Source organism: Poecilia formosa, unplaced genomic scaffold (genome assembly GCF_000485575.1).
Source record: "Poecilia formosa unplaced genomic scaffold, Poecilia_formosa-5.1.2 Scaffold8, whole genome shotgun sequence".
Lineage (NCBI taxonomy): Eukaryota > Metazoa > Chordata > Actinopteri > Cyprinodontiformes > Poeciliidae > Poecilia > Poecilia formosa.
The window spans coordinates 2,519,251-2,526,596 of NW_006799947.1; the positions used below are offsets into that span (position 1 = coordinate 2,519,251).

At 38.2% G+C, this 7,346-nt stretch overlaps 1 protein-coding gene across 3 annotated transcripts in view; it reads left to right on the plus strand.

The window, feature by feature from the left end:
* The window catches only part of LOC103154267 (leucine-rich repeat and fibronectin type-III domain-containing protein 2), a 133,885-nt gene that overhangs the window by 89,313 nt on the left and 37,226 nt on the right, over positions 1–7,346 (plus strand). For 2 of the 3 annotated variants that reach the window (XM_007575486.2, XM_016662399.1), the window contains one exon: positions 1,058–1,146. The exons of the other annotated variant lie outside the window; for it this stretch is intronic. The gene's annotated coding sequence lies outside the window, so the exon portion shown is untranslated. The remainder of the gene's footprint in view (positions 1–1,057; positions 1,147–7,346) is intronic. 3 annotated transcript variants of the gene reach the window in all.

The window sequence follows — 7,346 nt, forward strand, 5'->3', positions numbered from 1 at the left end:
CAGTCAGGGGTGCCTGTATGGTGACGTTCTTCCAAGGTTTTCACCCATCAGGCTGACATCCTGGTGCTGGACCATAAGGGCAAAATTAAGGGTGAACACCGAACCGATGAACTGGAAAGCGACACAAGGGGCAGAATAATGAGAGCGTCTGGATGTCTATGAACGCGATTGGTTCGGGTGTCAGCATCGATAGAAATGGCTGGATCATGTGGTTCAGTGAAACCGGACCTCATGAGCCCCATGAGGAAATAATCATCGTTGCAGCCAAAGAACAAAACCGAAGGAGCGCCTGTTTCCTCTGTTAGCTTCTGCAGATAAACGTATCATAAGTGCACCATCTTTGTGAGCCGAGTCATTAATGGTTCCTCACACATGAAGCGGGACTCAGATGTCCTCGCTGACATGCATGCGTCTGCACCCACATTCTGACTCCCACACACATCTCCCAATGCAAACACGTAATGCAGCGCCCCTGCTGCGTGTTTAGAAAGGAAAACAGCTTGTAGGGATGACTGGCCACAAAAAATCTGAGAACAAAGAGACAAATAACGCTCGTCAAGTCATCGCAGAGATTATAATGTCACTTGGGAGCCAAAGCCCAGCATAAACACCCCGCTGTGCAAAATTTCAATAATTTTTCCTTAAAGCAATATTATCCCCCTCTTTCTCTCCTTTCACCCTGCTTTTGTTTGAGAAGCACATAATTCACTCCAAATCATAGCTCTGCCGTCTGAATTTTTAAAGGGTTTTGTAGCTTAGCGGTGAGATTTGCCCTCGGCGGAGACGTATAATCACGCCTGTTTTGTTTAGGATGTGGAGGAGACAGCTCAGTTTTCTAACTGTGTCAGAAAGAAAGAATTATGAACAGTCACAAAGGTCAAATGTGTAAAACATCAAGTGATTTGTTAATGCATAAAGGCTGATTTAGTATTCACCTGCTAAGGAACGGCACTTGACCTTTTCATTTTCAACACCTTTCCCACAGACATGTTCATGCAAAAGCGAATGTGTGGGACGTGGACTTTGAGCGCCATTTTCTTTTACCTCCTTTCTGTAGGGCCGAGTGTTCCTCCCACTCTCTGAGAGTGAATGTGTGGCCTGGAGGATTTTCTGAGGGACCATATGGCACAATACACCACAATATAGGTAAGGTTGGCTTTTGTCACAACGTGAAGCCTGACACCGCTTTTGTGTCAAAAGCTCAGAAACTTTAGGTCATAATGTGGGACTTTCTGATCTGGTTTATGGATTTATTCTTGTTTTTTCTCAAGAGGCAGAAGTTAGCAAAATAAAAAAAAATAAAAAAATGTCACACTGTTAATATTTATTAAAACAAAGATTAAGTCAAAATGGGGAAAAAAAGCCACCTGTAGCTGCAAAACCTCAATGTAATTGTTTTAAGTGTTAATTCATTGTGGATGAAACTATTTTTACAATGTTACTTCAGCTCATGTAGGTTTCCCAGATAGGCATCCCAACGACATCATTTCCAGAGATGCTAACCCTAACCCAAGTCAAAAACAAGCTTTTGTAGTCTTAGAGAAAATGCAAGAACTTAATCTGAGATTTACATGACATTACTCATTATTCTAAATCTGGGAAGACTAGAAAAAAGTTTTCCACTTGGGAATAATCTATGTGTAAAGTGATCGACTTTAAATTCCCTGAACATGACCTTATGACGCTCGATTGATGGACACCACCAACTACTAATGTCTTTCCCCCTGTATATGGTTCTGAACAGCAAACTCAGAAAAGTCCTGGTTTTAGAGGAGCTTCTTGCAACCTATAGGAGTAGCAATTGGATTTATTTATTTATGTATTTATTTTTTTCCACATCTTTTCTGCTGCGTCTTGTAAAGTGATTTAAAATGATGATGTGTTTTCAATCTTGATCATGTCTGGACATTGAGTTTTTTTTTGTTTTGTTTTGTTTTGTTAAAGAGACGATACAAAAAGTCTCAAAAAATGTGTACAAGTTGAATATAATTGAATCCTTCTCATTTCTGCATTACATTGATGCTGTGAACTCAAGGAGTTAGCCAGGCTATCAGCACCTTCTACACATGTGAATGCTTGCATATGATAAGCACAATTATTTTTAAACAAAGCATTCCTCTTTTTTTTTTTTTTCTCATGAACCATTTGCAGAGTATTTTCCCCCAACTGATCACAGTAATGATGCATGTAAATGTTTTATCTCTGCTCTAGCTGATACTTTCTTTGTGGGCTGTAGCTAGAGGGGTTTTTGTTACCGTGCTAACTTTGCATGGAGACATCAGCCATTTTTTTTTACCCCAACACAAGTCATTTTTTCATCATTATTTCTGTTCGGTTCCAGAAGAAAACATTTGGATAATATCTTTATGGGTTCTGCTGTGAGCTTAAAAAAAAAAAAGATGTACTTTTCTCCCTCAAATGAATAATATGCTCAGCACAAACAGAATGTGTGGAAAGTTAATATATGTGTATTTATAGTGCAAGGTTGGTAATGTCAATGGAAATAAAATTTGTATGTATTACAGTATCCCAGTGAATGTATTACTCTGCTGGTGAAATCTTCAGAGTCTGAGATATTGCAAACAATCTCTTATTGGGTCTTGCCATGTTGAGATCCATGCTTCTGCTGTTATGTTAATTGAAACGTTGTCATCTCAGGTGTGTTCCAACGTCCGAAGTAAATTAAACGCTGCATTATAGATCCCAAATTTACATGGCAAATCCATCTCTCCATTTTTTTTTCTTTTGTTGTTGAATTATAACACACAAACCGTTAGGTACATTTGACTATTTTCCTCAGCAAAAATCCATTCATCCATTTTCTTTACACCCTCATCCCTTAGTGGGGACAGAAAGACCGGGGCCAGGAATCAAACCCAGAACCTTCTTGCTGCAAGGCAACAGCTCTACCAACTGCGCCACTGTGCAGCCCTCAGCTAAAATCCAAAAGGAATTAATAAAGTTTCCTCATCTATCTATATGCTAAGCTAGTAGGCAATTTGTTTTATTTTATTTTATTTTTTTTTTGGACTACAGTAATGCCTTGTTTTTTTTTAACTAGACAAAGCATCCCTGACACATTTTCAAGTCAAACATTAATCTAGGCATATTCAATATGTTCTTTTCACATTTTATCTTTGTGGAGATGATCTTTAACAATCTTAGCAGTATGGATTAAACACACTTGTGAAATCCCCATACAGAGTTCGGATGAAAGTTTGCTTTCACTCAGCTCACAGGAAGGAACGACCTCTGAAGTTGTTAAAAAAAAAAAAAAAAAAACTATAGATTTGCAAGTGTGTACTTTCTTGTGGTGCATTTTCAAAAGCAGACAGTATGTGGAGTTTCTAAACTCCTGATGCAGAGTTGGTCAATGTTGTACATTCTCTGCACAGTCTGAAAGAGTTTCTCTGCAGACAGTCTGAAAGAGTCGTTACAGAGATATTTTAAGATCAGCCATATTCTGTAATGTAAGTGCTAAATGTTCTCACAATGCATGTATTTTTTTTTAAACACTTTTGTGTTTTTGCAAATGTTGTGAGTGCCAGAAGGGAAGTATTGGTCTAATTGTGTGTGAAATGTCAAATAAAACTTTTGTGGTGCAACTTAAGGTTACTGCAAAAGTAAACAGCCAAATATATTGAAATACAAATTGAGCCCCATGTAAAAAATAAAAGCAATCTGTAGTATAAAGCTTGCATTTAAAACAAGGTTGACTATGTCAGTAATAACTGATGGAGCCATATACGTATTGATTTTAACATTGTTTAGGAATGGGAGCCGACAGTAAAGTTAGATCATAACATAACAAAGAAAGCCAATCAAAGGAGAAACTAGCAAAACTAATAGTTCTCCATAAATGGTCATTGCTAACTGCTACTTCCATAGATAGTGGTAGGAATGTGATGTGATGCACATCAGTGACACAGAAGTTCAAAATAATACATTTTCAGCCATTGTTTACATCTGGACTTACCATGTTTGGCTTATGCCGGTGCAGAAATATGATCAACGTCTCATATAAATTTTGTAAGAGTCAGATAAAATGCAACATAATCGTTCTAACTAAAAATGCTTTCAAATATGTGTCCAATTTAGCAACACATGAAAGCGGCACAAATCATATTTTTTGTGTAGTGAACAGAGCAGAAATGGGCCGTTCAGACGGCCGTGAAAAAGTCACATATGGGTCACAAATGGACAAAAAAGAAAAGAAAAAAGTGGATTTGGGTCGCATTTGCCTACTGTGTGAATGTGGACTATGTCAAAGTCTGTGTTCACTGGGAACAGAGATGCTGTTCTTTCAGCAGCAGCTGCATGATGTGTTTGAGGCTTGGTTTCTGGGCTGTTCCTGAACATCTTAAACAGTTTCGTTTCATTGTGGATGAATTCTACCAATTCTGCCAAGAAGTTTGGCAAAATGTACAATCACAAGAAGCATTCAGCAAAGAAACATGTAGCCTGCTAAGAGACATTTGACCGAACATTAGCAGGGATGTGTGGATAAATGAGAACCTGTATATACAATGTTGTCCCTGTGTGGAGTAGAAAAAGAAAAAAGAAAAAAAAAAACAAAAACATTGCCAATCTTGGGAAAACATTTTATCCCTGAAAAATAGCAGATCAAATAAAACAAAATCCTAATCATAAAAAACGACCCCTTTCTGATTGTATACAAAACATCTCAATGCAGCATCAAATGTTTCCAAATCAAGAAACATTTTTATTTTTTTTTAAATGTCTCTGCCAACAGTCGGATGAGGTTACAATTTTGCAGTTAAAGCTAAATGGGAGCCAAGATTTATTGGATTGGACAGTTTCCTGGGAAATCTTGAGCTAACCAGCAGCTGCAGCAGATTGTGAAGAATGCGGGTAGAGTGTCATGTTGCTTCAGAACGAGGCTTCATCTGTTAATGATGATGTCTCTGTTGTAAAGCAAGTGTCAGTTCTGAGCCGCGGTGAAAGCTGTCCTACTTTCTTCATGCACACTTTGCATCATGATGGATTTAATGTGATCAAGAGTAAGCACACTCTTTTGATGCTTTGTGCCTGTTCTCTCCCGAGGAGAGAGGGGAGAACTCGTTAGACTTATAGAGGACGTGTAAAATAAACTTTTTTTCTTGTCTGTTTTCAGGTTTTTCATGAGCTTAGTAAATCCTGTACCAAAACAAAACAATGCCTAAATGGAGACTGCAAGGGGGTTATAATGATTCAAGTGAGAGTGAAGGGCAATGGAAGGGAGTCTTGTTGTTTTGGGGTTTTACTGACACAAAAATATGACAAATACAAGAGTATAAAAAGTAAATTTAATGCTACGTTAGCATATAGATGTAACCGTTTGGCAAAAATATATATACATATATTTAAACCATGTGAATATTTCATACGGATGCTCTGCTATGAAGTGTGGTAGCCTATAAAGTTGTATTTTCCTATTGAATTTCCATTAAAGCCTCTTTTATGTGTGAAGTTGTTATTAATCTCCCCCTGACTAACAGGGGATTCAGATGCTTAGGGGAAAAAAACCCAAAAAAGATTTTTAGATAGCACACTGATTGAAAGCCTGATAAATCATTTTTGACTCATGGCGAGGAAATCCGACAAGCTTCCACTCAATAAAGGAATAACTCCTCTCTTTGCAACGTCTTGGGAAATCCATCATGTATTGTTTCAATTAGTTCCCCCTTTCAGTGTGTGATTCCACCAGTCTGACATCTTAATAAAAGTACTTTGTACACTTTGTGTAGATGGTTTCACATTGCTGGAGCAATGCTTCAGTCAGATAATTTGCACCTTTAATTTTTCACCTAGCTTTGTTGTCAAATGCTCTAGGTTTTTTTTTTTTTTTTTTTTTTTTTTGCATGACTGTGAAAGTTTGAGAAATCTGTCTGAGTAGCCTTCAGGGGAAGCTGAACCTTTTCTGGTTTGTACATCAGGATGAGTTTCAGTTTAACTTGTTTGCAGCCCACCCCAACGGGCCCAGGTAGTTTGTTATCCAGGTTAATTAATGTACACCAGTTGGTTTGTTATCCAAGTTGTAGGAACCACCTCGTGTTCAACTTCCCTCGTTTCCCCATCTTCCTTGATTTCTTCAAGGAACAAAGGAAGATTTTTTATTTTTTTCTGTAATTTCTTTCTTTCTCCCTTGTGAAAAAGAAGCTCTTAGAAATAAGTCGGAGTTTAAAATGGCAGAAGAATTCACCATTACGATGGTGGTAGAGCTCGTCGTTCACATGTTTAAAGTTCCTTTTAAATAAAGAGCTAAAACTGAACTTACTGTTTGTATCAACTACAGATTTTCTAGACAACCTGGAATGACAGAATGAAAAGTTATTCTCACATTCATCTCTGTGTAGTCGTTTCTGTATATCCTTAGTATCTTACAATTGTGATCTCAAGGAAAATTCGAAAAATTGTTAATACATGATGTGTTATTGTAGGTTTAATTCGTGCATGCAAATGTTTTGAAAATCACTCCTGTCTGTATAGATAAGGGTGATTCGGAGTAAAACTAAAATATTTGGAGCCATTTGGTTTAGAGCTTGAAACCTGCTGTGACACACTTGGTGCGAACGCACCCTCTGTGTTTGTGTCTTGCAGTCGAGCCTTTCACATGCATGGGCCGGAAGAAGAGAGGCAGGTGTGAATTCAGGAGGGAAGGGCCTTGGTGGTGGAGATGAGGAGGGGGAGGGGTGAAAGAGCTGATCAGGAAATGGTGTAGGGAAATCTAATTTATTTTTCATACGCTGCTGAGACGGAATGTCATATATCACACTAAGCTGCAATTTTGTGCCAGCGCCAGGCTCACAAAAGATGAAAGAATAGTGATCAAAGATACAGAGAAGGGAGCCGACTATTGGAGTTGCTATGGGAGCTACTTTCACAGAGAACAATATAAACTGTGTTGAATTAGTCATCCAGTATACTGTCACCGTTGGTTTTCAGTGAGCTACAACTCACTTCAAACGTCTAACAGTGTTAGACGTTTAAAGTGCTGTTGAGTGATTCACCATAGGATTGAGAATGAATGAGTATTGCTCAGAAACCATGGGCTGATATATTTACAGAAAAAGTACAAGGTAATGAACTGAGCAATTGATTTAATGATTGTGATTTATATTAAATACATAAAATATATATAAATATATCAAAAAAAAAAAAGTCCCCTTCTCACCCTCCGTGGGTGGTCTCTTTCATCCTCTGAGCTCGGGTCCTCTACCAGAGGCCTGGGAGCTTGAGTGTTGTGCGCAGTATCTTGGCTGTGCCTAGAACTGCACATTTCTGGACTGAGATGTCTGATGTTGTTCCTGGGATCTGTTTGAGCCACTGCTCCAGTTTGGGGGTGA